Here is a 24,661-nt window from a genome sequence, read left to right on the forward strand (position 1 = left end):
CCTAACTGGTACTGGAACATTAGAGGCTGTTGATCTCCTCCTTTACTCCCCTCGTGTGAAAAACTGCAGAGCCCCTGCTGCTTTGCTGAAATGAGGGCTGCCAGAATATCTCTCCCATATGGACTTCTGAACTGCTGTAGCATTAAGCTGCCGAGCTTCATAAAATGGCTGGCAGAGAGAACGAATGCGCCATGCTAAAAATGCGAGTGTATGCGGCATACACACGGGTCCAAGGCTTGATGAGAGAGCCCTTCTAACTTGTTAAGAGGAAAACAGACTTGGCAGATGTGAGTCTTCACTGACAGACTTTGATCGTTCAAACTTGGACGCTTTTATTTCCAATTTCAGTTTCTGAAAGAGCAATATTTTATACAAGTATCAAGAAGTCAGTCTGCTCGTGGGGCCATATACACCAAAGATTGCCAATTAAAAATGCCTCTAACACATGGCAAAGGGGAGGAGAAAATTTTGTCTTGGCTGCACTAAACATTTGGCATCCAGAGAAAGATAGTTACTATCTCTTTGATTTATGTGGAGAGAAGGGGGAAATCAATATGGTATCTTCTAATATCAGACATCTAAGACTTCCTCCATTGGGTGTGAATCTCCCCATGACCCTTTCTGTGCCAGACGCTGTACCCAGACTCTTTTGCAGATGAACAATGTCACTAGTCCAGGAGTTTCAGGAAAATATGCAGCAATTGCCCTGCAGATAATGGGAGATTATTCTATTCTCAGATACAACAGACAAATGGCACAGAGAAAAACAATATAATCCCCTGCTGTTCCCAATGTTACAATTATTACACCATACTGAAATTGATTGGAATAAGTTAGCAGAGAATCGTCCTCAAAGATTTTATTGTATTTTTTTTTTAAAGATTTAATTATTTATTTTTGAGAAAGAGAGAGAATGAGTATTCTCCTGAGGGCACATGATGGGTGGGGGAGGGGGGCAAAGGTAGAGGGAGAAGGAGAGAACTGGCCTCCCTATGGAGTGTGGAACCTGACTGGGGCTTAATCCTGGGCTTGAGATCATGACCTGAGTAGAAATCAAGAGTAGGACCTTTCCTCAAAGATTTTAAACTGTCCCTCCCTCTACCACCGCCACTGAACATACATCTACGTGAATAGATTCAGGTTTCTTTGTTATTTTGCTCACTCAAGGTTACACTACATTTTATGTTCCAGTCAAATACAGTTAATGATAAAGTCAGAAACAATGAAAGTTTCTTGCTTTCTAAACTCAAATCTAGTAATAATTTTATAATTATAGTGTTAGCACTTTGCGTTATTTCGAGTTTTTGCAAGTCAGAGTAAAATGCAAGAATCATAACCCCACAGTCCCAGATTAATCAAATGAAAAGTAAAAGTTTTACAGAGCCTCTTGATTTTTTTGGTTCAGATAATGCAAAAACAGTCCATTGAATCCTTTCTACTGAAAGAATGCAGTTTTTGAGGTCACAGAGCAATGACCAAATTCACTAATAATAATAGCTACTGTTTATGTGCTAAGAACAGTAAAACTTTGTGCCAAAAACTCTGCGAAGCCCATTAGGGATTTAATTACATTTAATCTTTGAGATAACCTGATGGAGAATATTCTATCCCCATTTTGTAGAAGTGGTCCTAGTTTAAAGACACTAAGTACCATATTTGCAAAGTAGCAGAGCTGTGTCAATCTCCAGGTCTGGGGTTACCTTCAAGCCTGTGTGCTAACTATATTTATATAACTTGGTTATATAAATTTATCAAATTTCAAGATTCATTTGATCTATTTATTTGGTACTTCTTTCTTTTTTTTTTCCTTCTAAGATTTGTTTTATTTATTGTGGAGAGAGAGATTGAGCGTAGGCCTGCATGAGTGAGTGCTGGGGGAGGGGCAAAGGGGGGTCGGGAGACAAACAGATTCCTCCTGTTGCTGAGCACTTGCCCTGGGGGCTAGATCCCAGGAGCCAGAGATCCTGACCTGACCTGAAATCAGGAGTCAGAGCTGTTCAACCCACTGACCCACCCAGGAGCCCTGGCATTTCTTAAGACTTAGACTACTATTTAATCACTTGGAATTTTGTTTACCTAATTTCACATTTTGACTGCCTGCACTCAATAGCTATTTTGGCATAATGCAAACATACATGATATTTTATGATGACACATTAGTCTAGTTTTTATATACAACTTGTAGCCTGCATGAAGAAATCACCCAAATATACAATTACCTATATTTGAATGGGCTAGTCAGCTGCCCAAGTGTAAAGGAAGTACATCAGAACAAAAGACAGACAAAATAACAAGCAACAAAAGAGGACCATTGGGGGATATAACTTGGAGATCATAAACATCTAATAAATACAGGAAAAAAAGAACAAAAGTAGTTTAAGGTATTTTACGAGATGTTTAAGCTTTGAAAATCTGGCTTTCAAAAATCCCAAAAGACAGAACTAGTAGAAACAAGACTATGTATCCCAATTAACTGAAATTAGGATGGATAATTTGAATGGACCCAAGTATGGGTGGGGCAATTAGCTCATTAGCTGACATCTAGAACATAGGAAGCATATTTAGTTGTTGCTGCCTTTTTTGGGTACATTTTATTTTCTATTTTAGTTACACAGACATGCTAACTTTTCTACATAAACAATAATCAATGATTGTTGAAGGCATGTAATTGTAAACCATTTCCATTTTGACTTCTACTCAGGAAACTGACACAGAGAAAGCATAAAGTTACACTTGATATCCATAATTACTGGCCTATGGAAGCAAGAGATCTAAGAATTTAGTCAATGAATAATACAAAAATACAGTCAGGAGATTATAAATATTTATTACTACATCAAAAATCTGCTAGTCAATCTTTCAATAATTCCTTCAGCCTAAAATACTTGAGTCAGGATATTGGAAAAAATATTAATTAAAATTCAGACTTAGCTCTGAAAGGATAAGAAATTGGAACTTTATCACAGATTCTCTGCTATGAACTGTCTTTATCTAATTTTTGTCTTAGTTTTATTTTTCCCTGTGGGTTTGATTACAGGTTCTTAAGTTTATTCACCTACTAAATATGCAATTATCATGTTAAATCTGACAAGACATTTACCTGCTTTGTGAAGAAAGATTAAAGCTAAGAGGCAGAATTTTGTTTTTTTTTAATAAATGCAAAGCAAATACTAAAATAAACTTCAGTACTTATTTCACTTAATTAAATATTTTTCTTTGTTCGGCCAAAATATTCTTATAGAGTCTTCACTAATTTTTTAAGTCAGAAAAGATGCACTAAAACTATTTTTTAACAGTAACTTTACTAACTACGGTTGATTGACTCAGTATGTATAAAAGATAATTGTAGTTATGACATATCTTGTATATCCTGTGTATACAAAATATACATCTTTATTTTCAATACCTAACAAACTAGAGAAATACTTAAAATATTAACTTTGTTGTCTGTGAGAATGGTCATATCATTGGCGTGAGTAAAAATTCCTTGCAGGAGAGAAGGTAAGAAATATTTGGTAAACTCTAGTGGAGAGGGGCACTTGTAAACCCAGAGGTGAGGGGCTAGAGATACAAATTTTGGAGTCAGGACCATAGAGACCAAGGCCCTAAGCTTTTACTTCCTAGTTTCTTTTGTTCTTTCTCTATGGATTTTGTATTTAAAATGATTTTTCAATTTCAATGCTTTCATTAAGCAGCAATTAATTAGTTCTTCTATTTTCACTAATTTAACTATTAATGAGAGTTTTTAATCAGCATGGATTAACCAGTGTCACATTAGGTTAATGTATTTTTAATCATAATACAACAATTTTGATGTTTTAGTATGGATGCAAAAATAAATAAATATGTAGTATGCATACAAAAATATGGGGTTACATGCTCTGGGAAGGGTCCAGCAGATACGAAGATGGGTCAGGTATAGTCCCTAGCCTGAAAATACTATTAACTATAACTCCAGCTGGCAAAACTAGCATATAGTTATCATGGATAAATGAATGATTTTTTTCAGTATTTTGGTGAAATATTAAAAATAAGCAGTGCCCATTGAAGTATCAAACAAAACAAAATTTAAAGGAGAGAGAGAGAGAGAGAAATGTTTATCCTTTCTTTGTGGGTAATGTACAAAACAGCCATTCTTATTTCTCGTTGATCTAGTGGGTATCCAGTACAGGATCAACGCAGAGTAAGGGATCAAGAAAACTTGCTGAAGGCTAAGATTTGTAGCCATGCGTATCTTAAAAAATGTATGAACTATCCAAAGAAGAGCTGTCTGAAAGCAAGTTTGGGAAATGGTGCTTGCTAGAGAGGGGCACTTCCAAGGAAGTACCAATTGAAGGAGGATGAAGATTGGGGTGGTGGTCAGTGACTGGGGCAGGGAACGTGACGGGGAGGTGATCTCACACTATTGTATGAGCTGACTTTCACTTTTTCACTTCTTAATACAGCATAAACCTTGCACAGAGTTATACTCTGAATTGATCACAGTTCTTCAGTTGTGGGATTATTTTTCCTAGTGACTCAGATTGTGGCATCACAAATCTCAGTTAAACACAAAGATATAGATCATGTTGGGGCGCCTGGGTGGCTCAGTGGGTTAAGCCTCTGCCTTCGGCTCAGGTCATATCTCAGGATGCCTGGATCAAGCTCCTCATCAGGCTGTCTGCTCAGCAGGGATCCTGCTTCCCTCCCCCCAACTCCCGCCTGCCTCTCTGCCTCCTTGTGATCTCTCTCTCAAATAAATAAATAAAATCTTAAAAAAAAAAAAAGATATAGATCATGTCAGAATAATTTAGACTTGATACAGTCAAAAACTATTTGCCTAGGGGGTGGTTATAGCCATCCCAAGAGGACAGACTGGTTTGTCTGATCTATGGCTTTGTGGGTAAGTGTGGCAAACCATGCTGGGTACTGTGTGTGTGTGTGTGTGTGTGTGTGTGTGTGTGTGTGTGCGCGCGCGCACGCACGCACACAGACTTGTATTTGAATTCTTCTCTTATTCTCTCAGGGTTTTAGACTCAATTTTATTTTGCTTTCTGTTAAATGTTACACATTTATTGCACTGTGCCACTGAGACATTATTTAATGTTGGGTTAAACATTTGGTTATTTTCAGGTGAAAGATGAAAAAATAATTGTTCTTGAGTTTTAGCATGCAGAAAAGGTTATATTTTTAATCAACTTCCCCTATTTATGGTCTACTAATGTGAATTAAATACACTAAATAGCCATTGGCTTTTAAAATATCCCTTTAACTGAGGTCTTCTGGGTTACTCTGCTGGAAAAGATTTATTGTTTTTAGGACTACTGCAGATACTATGAACTATAGCAGTAACCACTTTGGAATAGACATGAATTCTGTAGGAGACGCTGATCCATGATTTAATCAATCATCTGAGTAAAACTCAAGCTAGACCATGATCCTATAAAAGAATTGCATTGCCATTCTCTCCCCTGTGAGCTTGGAGGGTATTGCTTTTATAAAATTTAAAACATCCTTTCAGAAAAATACAAAATTTAAAGTCATTTATCACAGACATGACATGCTAATGAGGACGTTTTAAAGCAGTGGTCAGGCAACTCAGCCACCATGCACTTCATAATTTATAGGTATATTTTATTTATTCAGATTAATAAAGGATGTGTTTGACATATTATCAGACTGACCTTGTTTCTTGGCAAATACTGTCTTCAAGTCTCTGGAGCTAATTCCATTGCCAGCCATTCCTTTCAAGGGTGGCTTGTTATTATTCTCTTGGGAACAATTAACAGACTGTCGTACAGAATAACATGTACTTTGTTCTGAAATTCTTTATTGAAAAAGGCCCCCAAAATAAAGTGGTTTCAAACTTTGACTCTTCAGACTCTTAATGTGAGAACTTTTTTCTGTACTTACATTTTAGAATGTTCAAATATTATGCCAACACACTGGGCTAAGGAAATAATTTTAAGAGGAAATATAGATCAATATCTTAAAGCTAGGTTTCAGCTTAACCTTCTACGTTATTTCCCTTGATGTCTACTTTGCTAGATAATGAGATGTGATGCTCAATTTGATATAAGCATTGGTCAAATCATTGTAAAAGATACATTTTCATTTAATATTTGGGAATTAGTAAGGTTGCAAATCAAACAGAGGTATTATAGATTCCCACCCCCCCCTTTTTTTTAATCAACAAGGCTTAAAATCGACAGGATTTTCTAGCTAAATATTCTAATTGATCTAGCTTTATCAGATCATTTTGCATTATTTTATTTTAGAATACAATTTCATTTAGGACATAAGAGCCTGTTAAAGGGATTCTATAAAATGAATTTGTTTAGTACTTCGGCAGAGAGGCTGATTAGGAATTGTATACAGAAAATTATATATCACAAAGTCTAAGTATAGTCTAAGGCAAGGGTCAGCAAACTTTCTTCTGGAAAGAGCCAGAGAGTAAATGCTTTTGGTTTAAAGGCTATATGATCTCTGTAGCAACTACTCAGCTCTGCCATTGTAGCACAAAACCAGTCACAGACAACACGTGAATGAATGAGTTTGGCTGTTGCAATAAAACTTTATTTACAAAGCCAGGCAGTGGGCCAGATTTGCCCAGGTTGTCATAGTTTGCCAACCTTTGACCTAAGGGTAGGTCACGGCACAATATATAACATTGCTCATGAGGCTTTGGAAAGAATTTAGAGATCCCAGGTGGTATCAGAACCAAGAGGGGTAAATTAAAGTTAGAGTGTGTCAGCCACCAAATGAGTTTAAGTCATAAGGACACTAATTATAAAGTTGTCCCAGCACCATAATGTATACGCTTTATAGTTTATGTAATACTTTTCCACATATCATCTTTTCCCAGGAAGATTATTATGTCTACTTTATAGAATGGGTATTTTATAGAATAGATAAATTACTCTGAATAATGATTGTTGCTCAAAGCCATTAAATGATACTAGACTCATACACTGTGATGCCAAGTATTCCCAGTTTATTCTCTTTAAAGAACTCAGTGAGAAATCTTTAAGAAATGAGAGTGAATGGGAGAAATCCTGGAGCATGAAAGCCAGGCAAGTGGTCCATTTTTTAAAAGGAGAAAATGATTCTAGAAATCATAAATAGGTAAGTAAGACTTATTAGTCTTTTAGAACAGATTATTAGAAAAATTGTTCATGAACACTTAATAAGAAATGGACAATTATTAGCAGCCAGCATGGGCTGACAAAAAAATAAAGCATTCTTAGTTAATAACTCAGTTTTTAAGACAATTCCACAGACACTGAGCATTGTGAGTTAAAAAGATGTCTAACCAAAAAATCCTTGTTGGAGAAATATTGCCTGGAAAATACCTCAGGATAGTTTATAGGCTTTTTTTTTTTAAACAGTTTATTGAGGTATGAGTGACATGCAAAAAATGGTATGTATTTAATGTATACAAGATGATGAGTCTGGAAAGAAGTATACACCTGTGAAACCATCCCCACAATCTATCCTTTGTATCTATCCATGGTCTCCAAATGTCTTCTCCTTATTTATTATTTTTGTTTATAGGAAATTGTTTGTTATTATTTCTTTTATGGTAAGAACATTTAACATAAGTTCTACTCTATTAGCAAATTTTTAAGTATACAATACAGTATTGTTAATGATAAGCTCTATGCTCTACTGTAGATCTTGTCTTGTGTAACTGAAACTTTGAATGCTTTGGCTAATCTCTCTCCCTTTTCCCCTCCCTCACTGGCAACTACTATTTTTTTTTATTAGTTTTTTGAATAGCAGAACCCACATAAATTGATAAATGGATTAAAATCACCATGCCATTGAACTCTAAGTGTGACTGCATTTAATGTGTGTGTGTATGTATCTATTTATCTATCATCCATAGATCATACTTGAATGAATAGCAAGAAAGTATGTTCATTAAGTATGTAAATTATAAGGCTGGGAGAAGTGAATAAAAATTAGAAAAGATCTTAGATTTGAAAATGCAGACTGAAACCAGCAGATAAAATGGAATAGGTATATATATAAAAAGTTGAGCTTAGATTTTTTAAAAAAATGAAAAGAAGTGGAAAAAATGACACCCCAGTGAGTCCTTAAGGGACATCAGGTAAAGGTCACATGGAAGGAGATTTCAATTCAATTTAAGGAAGAACACTGAGCGGCTATGACTCTGCCATCCCAGGAGAAACCATGTCACATGGCAGGACGGTGGGAAGAGCCTCAGAGATTTAGAGCAGTGTTTGCTAACATTTCCGTTCGCACAAATCCCCTGGGGATCTTGTTAAAAAGCAACTCCTGATCCAGTCAGCCTGGGGTGGGACTTGAGATTCTGTTTTTCTACTAAGCTCGAGAGATGCCACGGTGGTGGTCCATGACTGTCCACCATTCGTGTGGCAAGGCTTTCCGGAAAGGACTTAGAAGTCCGACAGACCCGGCTCCCCCACCTACAGCTGAGTGTCCTTAGAACGTGTCCCTGTCCAATCTTTGTGACCTATTTAAAGGGAGATAGTAATACCTATATCTCACAGGACTCTTTATCCTCATAGGAGGATTAAATACGCTTATACAGGCTGGCACACAGTAAGGACATAATAGGCATCAGCTCCCCTCCACCTTCCACTGCCTCATCATTAGACACATTTGAACTGAGGTGGGATGAGCATCTTTCAAGAGTTCTGAGAGGTTTCTGCATTTTGCAGGTCTCGTATAGACAATATGAAGCTGAAGTCCAAGACCCTTCCCCAGCTTTTCCTGTCTTGAACTCTAAAGAAGCAGAGTTCAGTATTCACTATTAACTGCAACTTCATTCACACTTCCCCTCACCTCCCACCCCTGAAATTTGTCTGTCTGAGGGGGGATTTGAGAGTTGATCATAGGGCTATAGACCTCAGGCTTAGTGAGGAGCTCCTCACTAAGTCCTCCACAAGGGAGACAGTCACCCCGAATCCCACTGACTACCTGCGCCTGCAGCGTCACGTGTCAGGGCACTGGGCATTGCTACACTTTGCCCTCGCCAGGGGACCGTTCTGCTTCCAGGTTAAATTCCCAGAAGACATCCTGAAGCTTCCAGCTCACCATTTTTCAGCTGGTGTTTAGGGGTGCTGTACCCCTTTAGGTGTTAGTGTGAGGCAAGTCCTATACTTTTCAGCATTTCATCTACTGATAGTAGTTAAGCACTATCTCTTCAGATAATGACAGCCCCTGCCACTGGAGCCAAAAGAGCAAGAATTTTGTCTGTATTCTGTCTGTGCTCAATTAAACTACAACCATAGTCTTAATGGAACACTCTGGACATGGACACACGCACACACACACACACATGCATGCATGCGCACGCTCGCGCACACACACACACGATGACAAAATGACTGACTTTCTCCCCACCCAGAGGGATGCCCAAGGGACCACGGGTCAGGTTCCGTTCTGCTGACTCATGCGTATCCATCTGGATCCTGGCTTGTCTCTTCTTCCTCTCCTCAACGCAGCTAAAATGCCCTGAGGGTCATTTAATTTAGGCTGTAATTCACCTGGTTGCTGCAGGCTTAATCCTGATGTTCAGCCTGGGCTCTCTTGCTGACTAAATGTACTTTTTAAGAGCTAGTTTCTAGTTCTCTTTTGACATTTTAAAACTGAAAAAGGGCCGATTCTATTTGAAAATAATTAGAGAACTGTGTAGTTTTATCTTTAAATTGCTATCCAGTCTAGGCTGCTCTGTCCCTGGGAACTTTTGACAAATATTCCTTTATTCGTGTGTCCACTCCTCCCTGCTCTACCCCCTCAGTGTCTAGGCTAGGGAAAGTGGAGCTCCTCTTTTCCGGAGAAAACCTCATTTCCTGTCGGGAAAAGCTGGTCAGGCTTATTTGGCCAGAAGTCAATGAGATGTACTGATCAGTCTTTTGCTGGTCTTCTGAAGTGCTATAGTCTCTTTACATACATTTTCCCTAGTTGATTCAGGCATGCTTTTTCAGACAGAAGGGAATAACAGAGTTTACTGGGCTCTGGTGTAGACCACTAGCTCAGGACATGAGTTCTAATTTAGTTGTGGTTGGGGTTTGGTCATCAGCGGAGAGATGTGGCTGCTTGTCATCAAAATGGGGGCAGAAGCTGTCATCTGTCGGCCCATTAACTAAAGGACCTTGATTATATGGTAGACGGATCTTCTTACTTTCCCCCAGAGCTATTATGGCTTGAAGTAATGGCCAGGAATTTATCTGGGCAAAATCATGTTCTGAATTCCACTGCAGAAATAAGTACAGAAAATGCACATGAAGAATAAAATGGTTTACAGTTTTTAAGAGCACACTTCACAGTTTAAATTCTGATAGATATGGGCTTGGTGCTGGAGGAATAAACACGTTTTGGCCAACTGGCTATGGACACTCAGAATGGTTTAATATCCTGCAAGTAAATGACAACTCACAAGACAGCTTTTATGAGCAGGGGCAAAACGAACTCACCGAAACCATTCTTTCCAGTGCATGATTTTACACAGACATGTTTAGCTGAGCTTGCATTCCGACAGATACCAAAACCTTGCAAATTTAGAAACTGTTGGCCATTGGAGCAGAATAGACAGTTTAATCTACTCTTAGAACTCCTTGTATTATTAGATTTTTGGTAAACTAGTTCCATAATTGTGGCGAAGTATTTCACCTCTCTGAGTCTCTATAAGTGAATAGCATAATTTTTTGAGTGCCTGCTATTTGCCAATCATCTTGCTGTTATTGGGGATAAATAAAAAATAGATAGTGCTTATTTTATCCCTGTTATATACCAGGCTGTATGCCAGGCATTGTGCAAAACCTTTGATATGTATTATCTGACTTGATGCCCCGGGAAACCTATGGATAGAATATTGTTACTCTTCCTGGAAATACTATTGCTATGCCCTTGTTTAGGAGAGGAAACTGAAGCACAGAGAGGTGAGTAACTTGCCCACGGTCACCACGGCCTGCACTACCAGCCATGACATCACAGAAGATGTGGGCAGTGCTACTTACACTTTAATAGGCTTGCAAATCACCAGGTTATCTTGTGAAAATGCACTTTCTAATCAGGACATCTGGGGTGAGGTCCAAGATTCTGTATTTCTGACAAACTCTAAGATGATGCCGTGTCCCAGTTCATGGGTCATCAAGGCTTCAGACCTGCAGTTCATACCCTAACTTGCACATTAGAAATATCTGGAAGGACTTGAAAGACTTCTATGTCAAGGCCACGTTTCACATCAATTAAGTCAGAATCTCGGGGCTGGAACTCAGGCATGAATATATAGTTTTAAAGATCCCTATGTAATTCCAATGTATCATTGCTGTAAAAATCAATTTAGCACTCAATAGTAGTATTAAAAATAATAAGATAGTGTGCTGCATTTGTAAGCTAAATGAAAGTTTTTATATCAGATGTGTGCGTGCGTGTGCACACAGGCATGTGTGTATGTGTGCATTGGGTTAATGGCACCGAGTATATTCCTTACTGTGGGTCAAAGTAAAAAACTTATATTTGAAAGCTACTCTCTGTAAGAAATATGATTCATTTCTTTTTTCTCTTCCTCTCCCTTTCTCTCTTCCTCCTTCTCTACCCCCATATTATATCTTATTCTTCAAAGGATTTAAGGAGATTACAAATATACTCACTTCATTAAGACATGAGTCTGTGCACAAGAAGCTCAATGTCTAGGGGAGTCAGACATTGTACAATCCAAAGGAGTATGTGCTTTATGGGATGTATGATGAGATTTTTGAGAGCCACATAAGGAATACAGTGACTTGCCGTCCAGGAGATTCAGGTGTCACAGAAGAACTGACATATGATCTGTGTCCTCAACAGAGATCTGGAACGTTACAAAGGAAGGAAAGGGATTCTAAGAATGGGCATTCCTCGTGCCTCATGCAAAGTCCAGGTGCGGTCTGCATTTCAGCTGCAGAATTATGGTAAATCTGGAGATGGCGGCAGTAAGTCAAACCCATGCTGCAATGATGTGCCATGAGGTTCCGGAGAAGGTGTTTATAGGAAAACATACCCTGGAATGGCCACAGGAAGAAAGAAGCCAGAGCTCAAAGCTGGAGCAGCAGCATCAAGAACTGGTTCCAAAGTGAAGGAGGAACAGGAGGAGGATGAACTTGAGTAAGAACCACGGGCAGGAAGAGATGAAATCAGGTACTGGCAGTGAAGGGAAGTATGATACTGGTTGACATGGATGGTTTAGGATAAAAAACTGGCAGAACTCATGAACATCAGAGCTTGTGTGGGGTTCACACCCAAGTGGACCGGTGTCACGGAAGTGAAGCTGAGAGGGTTCCTGGTAGAGGAGATCAGTGTCACCTAACGCTGCCACGTAAGTTGTGGCTTTAGAGTGGAAGACACAGTATGCCAGACCGAGGGATGGTTCTTGCTTGTTTTATAGCCCCCTATAGGCTTCATAAGTTTTCCTGAGGGAAGGGGCCTGATCGGCTTTTTTTAAGAAGAGAAGACAATCTGGAGATGAAGGCAGGCTTGGCAACATGGAGTGCCGGCCATGCGGATAGGGTCGACCCGCAGTGAGGTCCTGAGGCAGCAGCTAAGGAGGAGAAGAGGAGTTTTTTGTTTTGTTTTTAAACTCCAGGTCCAATGTGAGGCTTGAATTAACGACCTTTAGCCAAAGAATCTCCTGCTCTACTGACTGAGCCAGCCAGGCACCCCAAGAGGAGGACTTCTGAGGAGGAACTGCCAAGGCTTACTGAATGTGGAATTAGACAGAATGGGAAGATTTGGGAACCCAGTGTTGAGGTTCTAGCTTGGGAAATGGGGTTATTAGCCCAGACCAAGAATTTGGGGAGCAGAGAAGCTGTGGAGAGAGCAGGCCGGGTGTAAGGTGTTTGTAAGATGGAGCGTCTGGTCCATGGTAGGGAATTCTGGGTCTAGTGGAGAAGGAACGTATCAGACAGATCAAGAAAGAATGAGGGGGCGGGAACAGATCATCTCTAAGATTCAAGGTCAAGCCTTCATAGTAGACAGGCATCATGGAAGGGTGTGGTTAAAGGAGCACTGAGAAGTTGTAGTTTTCAAAAATCTATATTCCCAAGTAATAAAGGGAACCTGTGTAAATGAAGATGTTCTCAAAAGTCACCCACGTGATTTTTCAATAATATGGTTTTTAAGAACACAAGGACTGTGTTCTTGTAGACTATAGCTATGCAGCTTCTTCCTGTAATCATATTTTACACTAGAATACTAATTCTGGTTTCACAGAAATCATTTAAAAGAGTTTTTTTTTCCAGAGAATGCTTTATATGTGTGTTATATGTTTTATTATATAAAATGCTAATCTATGTTGAATAGACCAATAATTGACAACCTTTATAGATTCAGCATCAAAAAAGCATCAGTTATTTACTCTCTTTTCACATTTTGGGGATTTGAGAGGTGGTGTGTCTAAAACATCTTCCTATCAGCATGTGCTCTGGACTCAATACAACCCGAAGTACCCAGATTAACATTTAGACAAGAGAAAGGGAAGCAACTACTAAAATACCATCATCTTCCTTTCCATGAAATAAATGTTCAGGATAAATCCCAGTGGCTGAATTTTCAGTGTGAATATACTGTCCCAAATGCATGAAACCACTAAATAAACAGAAGAGGAATCATTGCCAGGACTGTAAATCCAGCAACGCTTTGCTCGTTTCATGGAATGGGTAATTTCAGCGGGAATTCTTCTACCAGACAGGCAGATTCAGCACATAAATTTAACATGACAATGTAATAATAGGCTACATGAAAAATAATGTTTAAATAATAAGATCATGCCTTGTTCCAAATTTAATCCATTATTCATATCTTCCCATTAAACATCAATGTAAACAGAATAATAACGTTAATTCAAAATTAAAGTAATTACGTACTGTTTAAGTTCTATTTGATAATACACACATCTCCCTCTCTTTTTTTTTCCCAATGCCTTCTCTTTTCCCTGGTTCCTTGTTTTAATTCTCTCAGCAATTAAAAAGTATTTTAATTATGTGTCATCCTTCTCACATGTCCTTTAATTTTAATACTTGTGTTTCTTTTACTAAACTGTGAATTTTCAGGGGGAGGTTTCTGTGCCATTATTGCTGAACTAACCACTAGACTAAGCATGGCACTTTGGACATAAAATTTCAGAAAGAATCTGACTGCTAGTATTCCAGATAAGGGGGACCTCAAAAATAGTCACCAAGGAAAAAAATAAGAATTTTTTTAAGGTGTTCCCATCCTGGTTTTGGTACTTATAATTTCTGCTTATTTCCATACAAAGGCCACTATCTCTGGAAGTCTAAAGGTCTTAATCCTGTTCTGTGTTTCCTATTCATTTTGTGTCAGAGTCCAACACTGTGCAGGACCTATGTTTGTTGGATGAATAAAATCCACATTTGGAAATGTTTTCTGCCTCAGGAAGAAGGTCTTAGGTTAAGTTTGGAAACACTTAGCAGACACAGTGTTTCTCTTTTTAACTTCTTACTGGTGCACTGAAATCTTGCCCCAACACCATCAATCAGCCAACCAACCAACCAACCAACCAACCAACCAACCAATATGTATTTAACGAGCCTCTACTATATGCTCAGCACTAAGCTAAATACTCTGAGGGGTATAAGGCATGGTTCCCCGCGTTAAAGAACTTACACTGTTTAGTTATACGCTGCTGGTCAAACTGAAAGGTTTTAATTATATTTAATGAAGTTTTCTAGTACTTTAAACTGGTAAGACCAATTGGATAGGTATTTTGTGTCAAACACTGCTTGATAGCGAAAAAGGTCCTGGACTTCTGCGTGAGAGATGCCCACTTTCAACTACTCTAATTCATCAGAATAGAACACGTTGTAATTTTTCAAAGATAGGCAGGCACCCATTTTATTTCTTTTGAATATCTTTTGTCAATGACAAAATAATAAACCTCATGTTACTTTACCGAATTTCTACCTGTACCTTTTTCCACTCTATGGCTTTGAGTTTCTGCACAGTACTCTAATATTTATGTAAGCCTAGCTGACCACACTATTTGATAATGCAATAACTAGTTCAAGGATGGTATCTGTGCTGTTGGTTTAGAGAAAGTAAGAGCATCAGAGAGATCATGTTGACAAATCTGACATTTTTCCTTTTCTAGCTGCTTCCACCTTTGATCTGTACATTCTTGTCTACTTTGTAACCATAAGATTGACTAGACCATGTGAATACACCTCTAAATATGTCTCAATTTGTCTCTTAAGACAATATAGAGAGGGGACCCTGAAAATTTCATATCAGAATATTCATCCATTGAAGACAAGATGGTCTCCACCCAAATTAAGAAAATTTCACATGATCACTGAGAGGGCAAGGTCTTATTCACCTTTCCTAGCTTCATCTCACATGGTTGGTCACTATCTCCCTCAAGCTAGTTCTTTACTTGGTTTCCAAGACACCACATTTTCCTGGCTTTTATCTCAGTGATTGCTCTTTGAGTCTTTTTTTCTGTATCCCTTTTCTGGGACCTTTTCTCTTCTCTGTTATACCTACTCCATGGATTATGTCATCTGCTCTCATGGATTTCAACATTATCTATATGTCCATGACTCTCCCCCAGATCTATATCTCCAGGTGCAATCTCTCTTATAAATTTCAAACTCAACTATTTAGTCAATATCAGCAGGTTCCATAAGTGATCTCGAATTTAATGTGCTTCTCCCTGAGTCTTCCTCTGGTCAGTAACTGGTACTACTATTCAGGACAAAGACTTTTGAGTCATCTCTGGTTTCTCCCCTTTTCTTACTCCACTGTCCAAAAAAACATCAGCCAGTGTCATCATGGATACCTCCAAAATATATACTTAACCTATCCACTTCTCACCAGCACTACTGCCACTCCCCTAGTCCCAGCCAGCATGATCTCTTGCCTGGACTACTCCAATAGCATCCCAACTGGCCTCTGTTTTCCTTTTCCCTTGATAGTCTATTCTCAACACAGGAACCAGAATGATGGTTGGTTTTTTTTGTTTTGTTTTGTTTTTTAGATTTTATTTATTTATTTGAGAGAGACTGAGAGAGAGAACATGAGAGGGGAGAGGTCAGAGGGAGAAGCAGACTCCCTGCAGAGCTGGGAGCCCGATGCGGGACTCGATCCCGGAATTCTGGGATCATGACCTGAGCTGAAGGCAGTTGCCCAACGAACTGAGCCACCCAGGCGCCCCAGAATGATGTTTTTAAAATGCAAATCTTATCACTTTATTTTTATGTTAAATGATTACCCATCATGTTTACAACAAAATCCAGAAGCTTTACTGTGGTCTACAACATCCTCCGTGACCAGCATAGGCTACAATGGCCTCCTTGCTCTTCCCCTATCAGATCAAGCATGACGCATCTTGAGGCACTTTCAACTTCCTATTCTTTCTACCTGGTATGCCTTGCCTCATATCCTTAGGTCTCTGTTCAAATGCCCCGCCCTCAGAGAGGCCTTCCATCAGCACTTTATTCCCCAATTCTGTTTTATTTTTCATCACAGCATCTCTGGCATACTATGATGTCTCTCTCTACCACTAAAATATCCCATTCACAGTGGTTTGTCTTATGTCTAGAGTAGTGTTCGGTACATGTAAATTTGTTTTGGTCAATAAACTGAGATAAGCAGAATATCATTTATTAGGACAGGAACTGGTTCAGTCCTTTTGTCTCTCTCATCCTCAAGAACTGAGTAACTTCTAGTAGTTTTGGAAATGCTTGCTTAGACATTAGAGGGAACATCATAGTTTGAATGAACACATGGTATCTGTGGAATGAATCCCTATCTTTTGAAAGGGTCCAGTCTAGGAATGCTGCCGAGAAGCCACAAACAGCCCTGTACACTTGGGAAGGGCTCACCCGGCAAAGCACAGACAGAACAGTGTTCTACAGGTGCTATGGAGAACAGGGGAAAGTATAGGAGGCTAAGCAAGCTGGGCTAGTTCCTTAATCTCTTTAAGCCTTAGTTTTCTCATACATTAAAGGAGGCTTGTGACAAATACCCCATGCAGGAGAATTACAAATAGTTTATGTAATTATGTGAGGTGGTGGAGCCTCACTCTCCACTCCATTAACCATGGGATACACAAAACAGCTTCCTTCCGAAGAGTACAGTATGGAAACGGGGAAGGAGTGACCTTCTAGTGGAGAAATCTGACAAACATGACAGTAGCCAGGTGATAAAGATTAACATCAACAAGTAATATCATGTTGATATCTTTTGGATATACTTTTGATATGATGTGATGAGAATGGTCCTCTACTTCTGTGGTCTCCCTCAAAAAAAAAAAAACAAAAAACAAAAAACAAAACAAAACAAAAAAACTGTAACCTTGGTGTAATTGTGGGGACGAATTCAGACAAATCTCCATTGAGGGACATTCTGCAGTAGATCTGTCCAGTACTCATCAAAACTGTTAAGGTCCTCAAAAGCAAGGAGAATCTAAAAAACTGTCACAGCTGAGAGGAGCCTAAGGAGGCATGGCTTGATGACTAAATGTGGTGTCCTGGCTGGTCCTGAGACAGAAAAAGAACATTAGGGACAAAAAGCTAAGGAAATCTCAATAAAGTATGGGTTTGCACTAATAATACCGTGTCACTATTGGCTCATTAAGGGTAACAAATGTACCACCTTAAGGTGTTAATAATAAGGGCAATTAGGTATGGGGTAAATGAGCAATTTTTCTGTAAATCTGAAACTGTTCTAAAATAAAAAGCTTGGGGCACCTGGGTGGCTCAGTGGGTTAAAGCCTCCACCTTCAGCTCGGGTCATGATCCCAGGGTCCTCGGATCGAGCCCCGCATTGGGCTCCCTGCTTGGTGGGGCGCCTGCTTCCCTTCCTCTCTCTATGCCTGCCTCTCTGCCTACTTGTGATCTCTGTCTGTCAAATAAATAAAAAAATACTTTTAAAAATAAAAAGCTTATGAGAAAGAAAAAGAAGGCTCATTTGTGATGATTAAAGTGGGATAATAAATGATAAGTTCTAAAGCTGTAATACATCTTTATAACTTTCTGTTGGTAGCTTACTTAAAGAATTCGTCAGATTTAAATATAAATACATGGAAAGTTTAAGCAGCAGCCATTACATGAAATATGCTGCTTTTAAAAACCACAACATTGCTAGCCAGTAAGAAGGGTATGGAAGTGGGAAAAGAGATACCACACAGCCATGAAAACTAATGATTATAAAAATTATAGGACAATGTGAAAATACTCATGATACCATGTTGGTTTTAGTAGACACAAAATTACACACACAACATGATTAGGGCCATATTTCAGAGTAAGTGGAAAGAAGTGTGAAAGACTTTAACAGGGGTTATGTTAGGTAGGTGGTTCTTCTCATTGTTTCTGCTTTCCTGCATTTCTATAATACAGGAATAGTATTTTGGATGGCAAAGACAAATGTAATATAATTCAGATGTAAATAAAAACAACAAAAATTAATTTAAATAGTGTGGCAACTTTGCATTTCAGTATATTCAACACAAAGTGTCTGAAGTCTTTCTTTAATATCAAGAGATCTTTATCTAGGGTTCTGGACAAAATTCGGGGGGTCTGTGAAGTTGGATAAGAAACAATTAGATCTTTATTTTCAGTTACTTATAAAAGAAATATATGTATATATTATATATAATATATATATTCATCATATAAGAAATGCTTACAACAAATAACAAGACTACAATGCTAGACTATAAGCATTGTACCCTTAGGAATCACACATAGTTTCATATTATATTATAGTTTCTGCAGATGTCTTGAAATAACTTTTATGTTCATCACTACTGAAATTATAATAGTACTTAAATGTGCTGCTAGATCTTAGTATTTTAAAATTAATAAGGAATAAAAATGTTACTACATCACAAATTTGTGTCTGAAAAATAGTTAATAATATATCAACATCTTTGGTTTTCTATGATTTAACTTTATGCATTTAAAAACATTAGTCCCAGAAAAATTCATAGGCTTTACCAGACTGCCAAAGATAATCATGGCTCAACAAGTTTAGGGGCTTCTGTTGAATAAAGGCTGAAAACATCACCATACAGAAATTTGAAATTTCATGTTGTATCTCTCTGAATTTTTATGTGTGTGAAAAGTGAGCTTAGGAGATGTCTTCCACAGCCCAGGGTAACAATAGGTAATTAATATCCAGCCTATTCACAGGCAGAAATCAATACTCTCACTGAATAAAGGCATCAAAAAATGGGTGGAAAAGTTGATATGCAAAAGCTACTTACTATACTTTTGAAATTGAAAACATGGTGAACACTGCATGAAGAAAGGAATTAATTCCCCAGGGAACATGGCAGAAATATTTTACATGGAAAGTCTACAGACCTGAGAGCGACTGCATTAGAAACCTTCTACCTGTTTTGCTATGCATTTACAGGTTTTCTTTACTAAAAGCACATTATTTAAAGTCACTTGGAAAAGAATAACAAAATTTCACCTCCTATTTTTTTAATGGGGTTTTGCCTGCTGCTAACCGGGAGGTATGCTTATCACAAATGTTCAGCATATTGACAGCTAAAATGTACTGTGTCTGTGTATTCAGCACTTTGTCAGAACTAATTCTCACAATACCCCTAAAAGGTAGGTATCAGTGTTATGTCCATTTTAAAGACGCAGAAATTGAGGCTCAGATAGTTACAATGAATGAATGGTCTAGGGGTCAAAATGGTCATTGTGATTCCAGGCACCTGAGCATTTAATGACAATGCTGTATTTCCACGGGTGCGGACAGAAAAAACAACAGGAACAAGAACAAGAACAACAACAAGAACAACAACAACAAAACCAATCCCCGGAAGACAGAACAGTTCTGGCTTCTGTTGCTTTAAGATGTCAGCCCTGAAAGCACAACCTAAGAAAAATCTGGAGCCAGTAACCAGGAGCTGGAGCAGAAGCCAATGAAGGCAATAGCTTTCAAGAAAAATCAGTAAATTTCAGAGAAAACTTCCAAAGCACAGTCAGGCAGTGAATCTCCAAAAAAGTGTCTCTGACACAAATACTCTTAAGACACCCACAGCATAAACATATTCCCCAGAGGAACACTGTGCTAAAAATTCATCGACACACACAGTGGGTCCATGATTTGAAAAGTTAATGGGGAAAAGATCTTTCACACTCGAATTTGGTTTTCCTTTCTCTCCTTGTTTCCTATTCACTCTTAGATTTAGTCGCATTAGTTGGCATCTTTTCATTTTTCCTTTTTGCCCAGTGAAGTCTTCTACTAACTTCCTGGGCATTCACTTCCAATATCAACCGTATCAACTTTATGCTACATTCTTATGTTGCAAAAATTAAGTGTGTTTAAATGAATGAAAGAATGAATACACAGAGAGAGAGAGAGAGAGAGGGAGGGGTATCTTTATATATATGGTGTATTGCATAAGACCATGAGTTCCAGAGCCAGACTACAATGCATTCCAGTCCTAACCTCACTGCTTTCAGGCTGGGTGAGTTCAGGGAAGTTATTCAAACTCCCTACACTTAAGTATCCCCAACTATCAAACGGGGATGATAGTAGCCTACCTATTCACAGGGTTATCATGAAGACTAAATGATCTTCAGACACTTAGAGCACTGCGCACAGCACACAGTGAGAGCCACCTGACTACAAGTGGCTGTTGCTGTCATATTTCCTAGACTACAAGCTTTGACAGGGAGGGGAACATTTTACTTGCAATAAGTCAGAAAAAGACAAATAGCATATGATTTCAATCTTACATGGAATTTAAGAAACAAAACAAATGAACATGGGTACAGACTTAACTACAGAGAACAAAGTGATGGTTGCTGGAGGGGAGGGGAGCAGTGGGATGGGCGAAATGGGTGATGGGTATGGGGACGGCACTGGTTATGATGAGCACTGGGTGTTGTATGCAAGTGATGAACCACTAAATTCTACTCCTGAAACCAATATTACACTAGCTAGAATTTAAATAAAAAATTGGGGAGGAGAGCATTGATATTTTAACAATTATTGTATTTATAGCATTAAGCAAAGTGCCTGATACAAAATAGGTGTTCAATGAATATTTATTTAATTACAGTAAATAATAAGCTAATTCACCTATCCCTTCCTATTTCTTCTGCTTTATTTTTAATTTTTAATTTTAATTTTTATTGTAACATATTTGACATATAAGATTGTATAAATTCAAGGTATACAGTGTGCTAATTTGATGTATTTATATGTTGTATTTGGTTGCCCTTGTGATAATTAACATCTCTGTCACATCATATAATTATCATTTCTTTTTAGTGGTTGGAAGAATTAAGATCTAGTCTCTTAGCAAGATGGATGATCATCATACAATGTTGTTGTTTGCATTCATTATACTTGTATTAGATCTCAAAGACTTATTTATTACTCATGACAAGTTCGAACCTTAAACAACATCTGTCCTGGGTAGTTCAGTTGAGAAGAGCATCAGACTTTTTATCTGAAGGTCCCGTGTTCAAGTCTCTGTTTCGGGATTAAATTTAGCTTTGTATGGGTGATTTAATAGTGAGCATAGCTATCTTCCACTTTAAATTTACTTTCTCTTTCATTTATACTCATGCAGCAGCCACAGTCAGTAGACAGAGGGAAAGTTTTCATTTTTATAATAAATGCCTTATTCCCAGCCTTAAAACAGAAAAACAAAACAAAACAATACAAAACAAAAGAACCTCAGAGAGCAGTTTTTCATACTTAATTTCATTCCAAAACATCTAGGGAATTTAATTTGGTTGTCAAGTCTCCCAATGCAATGAGTATCTCAAATTTTAATGTTCTAATCTGCTGGCCAGGTGACAAGAAAAATACTTTCTGTGGAACATATCCCATTTGAGATCAAGCTATTGATGACTTTTAATGTTACTTTCTGTTCTCTCTCTATTCTGCTTGTGGGCTCCACAAAACCACACTGGTTTACTTTAGTGTAAATTACTATGAAGAGCTTCAGTTTGGTTCTCATTGCTGCCATCCATCCATCCATCCATCCATCCTTCCATCCATTCATCCATGTTCATGAGAACCTACTACATCTCACACATGATCCAAGGTAGAGGACACAGACGTGAAAGGAAAAAAAACCCTCCCTCTCTTTAAGGAACTAAATGGGACACAAGGAAGTCAACAGGTAGTTCTAAATGTGTGATGGAAGCTGTGACGAGATAGGGAGAAGACTAACTCAGGCCAAGGAGGCCAGAAGGAGGACACTTGCTGGCAGAAGTAATATGTGAATTGAGTCTTGAAGTAGAAGTAGGGCTTGGCTTTGCTAAAAAACTCATTCTTTCTCCTACATCATCCGGGTGTCCTCAAAGCATTGGAAACTCACCGTACTCAAAACAGTAGTTATCATCACCTCTCTTCATGCCCCTTCCCATCCCCACATATTTATGGTCTCTCAGATGACAGCATTGAAACTCTTTGTCAACCTCATCCTCCAAGTCCAGTTGTTTGTAAAGTGCTGGGCAGTCAGCATTCTTCTCATATTACTCTTAGTCTTTCATTCACTTTTCTCTTTCAAATCCAAATGAGATTTTCAATCTTAACTCTCACAATTGTCCAGTCAATGTGGAAGTGCTTGGTGATGGGAAAACGCAATGCAAATGTTAGTGGGTATGACTCTAATTAACACTAATTCTCTTGGTGATCCGATCTATTCCCATGGATTAAAATACCATCTCTTACCCTGAGAAGTTCCAAACTTCTATTTCTAGCTCTGACCTTTCTCTTGAGATTCAGACCAAATATCCCACTGTCTACCTGGATATCTAAACAGCATTTCAAATTTATCACCTCCAAGACAGGCTCTTAATTCCTCCCCTTGTCCACTCTACTCCTTTCACATAGCCTTCCCTGTCTCAGTTGATGGCAATTGCATTTACACAGTTGCTCTGGCCGAAATCCTTGAACTCTTCCTTGACCTCTCCCTTTTACTGCATCCATCTAGTCCATTACTAAATCCTATTAACTCTACCTTCCAAAACGATCTTCAATCATATATCTCCAGTGTTCTCACATCAGTCTTGGACTCTTGCCTTCCTATCGGTGTAGATCTGTTTCTGCTTTGCTATCATCTGTTCTCCACACCATAGCCTGGTGATGCTTTACAAAAGTCAGTCAGATTGTGTCACTGTTCTGTCACAAACAAACCAACAAACCTACGTCTGCAGCTTTCCCTTTCACTCAAAATAAAATTCAGATCACCAGCAGGGCTCATGTTACCCTTCTGAACCCTCTATCACTCTCCTCTTTAGCTTCTTCCACTCCAGCCAAGGATGCACCTGCTTTTGCCTCTGCTGTTTTCTCTGACCGTAAAGCCCTTTTCTTACATAGTTGTGTGACTTCCTCCTTCCTTTTATTCAGGTTTGAATTTTAATATCACCTCCTTAGTAAGGTTACTCTCCTGCCTCCCCATAACACAGCAACACATCAATCACTTAGCCACCTTGACCCTACTTTGTTTTTCATTATATTTTTTCATGCTACAAATATTTCTTGAGTGTGCTAGATACTGTCCTTGGTACTGAGGGTAGAGCAGTAAACAAGGCAGCCAAAATGCCTTTCTTGCGTGGTGCTTACTTACCACGGGGGAGAGAGGCAATAAACAAATTAAAGAGCATGCCAGATGAAAATTCACTCCATGGTGAAAATCAAAGCAGAGAAGGGAGAATGGTGCTTGCTACTTAGTAAGGAAGTCTTCCCAGATAGGGGCCTATTTGAACGAGGTCTGAAGGGGGTGAGAGAAGTGAGCCTTGGGAGTGTTTTGAAAATGAGTGTTCCAGGCAGAGGGAATGGCAAATGCAAAGTCCTGAGGCAAGATCATGCTTGATGAGTTCCCAGAGAACATCAGGAAGGAGAATGGGCTGGAATAGAGTAGCCCTTCTGCTATTACATGATAGATCAGTTTGTATTTTTATTTCCTATTTCTATCCATCAGATGGCTAGCTATATTAGTGCAGGAGCCCATGTTTTTATTTTTAGATGTTTTATCTCAAGAATCCAAGTAGGGACTGGCTGCTTACAATAGGGACTCAATAAATATTTATTAAATGAATTGTCATGCAATAACTTATTTATTTCATTTCCTCCATTTAGCATGTGTCTCTGCCTTTCAAAAGCTTATTGTGCAAGACACAACTCCACTGTTACTGCTTTAATGAACTGTCACCTGGTTGGCCACCAGCTAAATGGCATTTCTGCTTCCTCTGGTGACTCTTTGTACCATCACTCCTACTGAACAGAGGACTCCATGGGGTAGTGAGCATGGGTGGCTCTTTGACTCTCCAGGGTAGGGCACCATGTGGAGCTGGTGCCTGATCATAGGGGCCAATGATATCAATGAGTATCTGTTGAAGGAAGCCAGTGGTCTGATGACTTACCTTCTCCAATTAAAATTGCTACAGAGTTCTACGAGAATATACAAAGTAACTCAAGATCCTTAGAAGTTAGTCAGCATCTCAGAATTTGAAATCCCTTTTCCAAATAACAGAGTACCATAAGCTCTAACTTCCTTTGCAAGGGGGAATTAGGGGAAAGGGACTCTTTTTGAAGGTCTCCCCTTTGCATTCTCCATGGTACTGTATACATACGGGTTTCCTTTCCTTGCTATTTGGCCCATGATTCCCCCACCCACCCACCCCCACTTTCTAAGCATTCTAGATTGGGAATA

At 38.7% G+C, this 24,661-nt stretch overlaps 1 protein-coding gene across 8 annotated transcripts in view; it reads right to left on the reverse strand.

The window, feature by feature from the left end:
• MAGI2 (membrane associated guanylate kinase, WW and PDZ domain containing 2) overlaps positions 1-24,661 on the reverse strand; it is a 1,359,941-nt gene that overhangs the window by 258,359 nt on the left and 1,076,921 nt on the right. The gene's annotated exons all lie outside the window — the stretch shown is intronic.

This window comes from Mustela lutreola, chromosome 4 (genome assembly GCF_030435805.1).
Source record: "Mustela lutreola isolate mMusLut2 chromosome 4, mMusLut2.pri, whole genome shotgun sequence".
NCBI lineage: Eukaryota > Metazoa > Chordata > Mammalia > Carnivora > Mustelidae > Mustela > Mustela lutreola.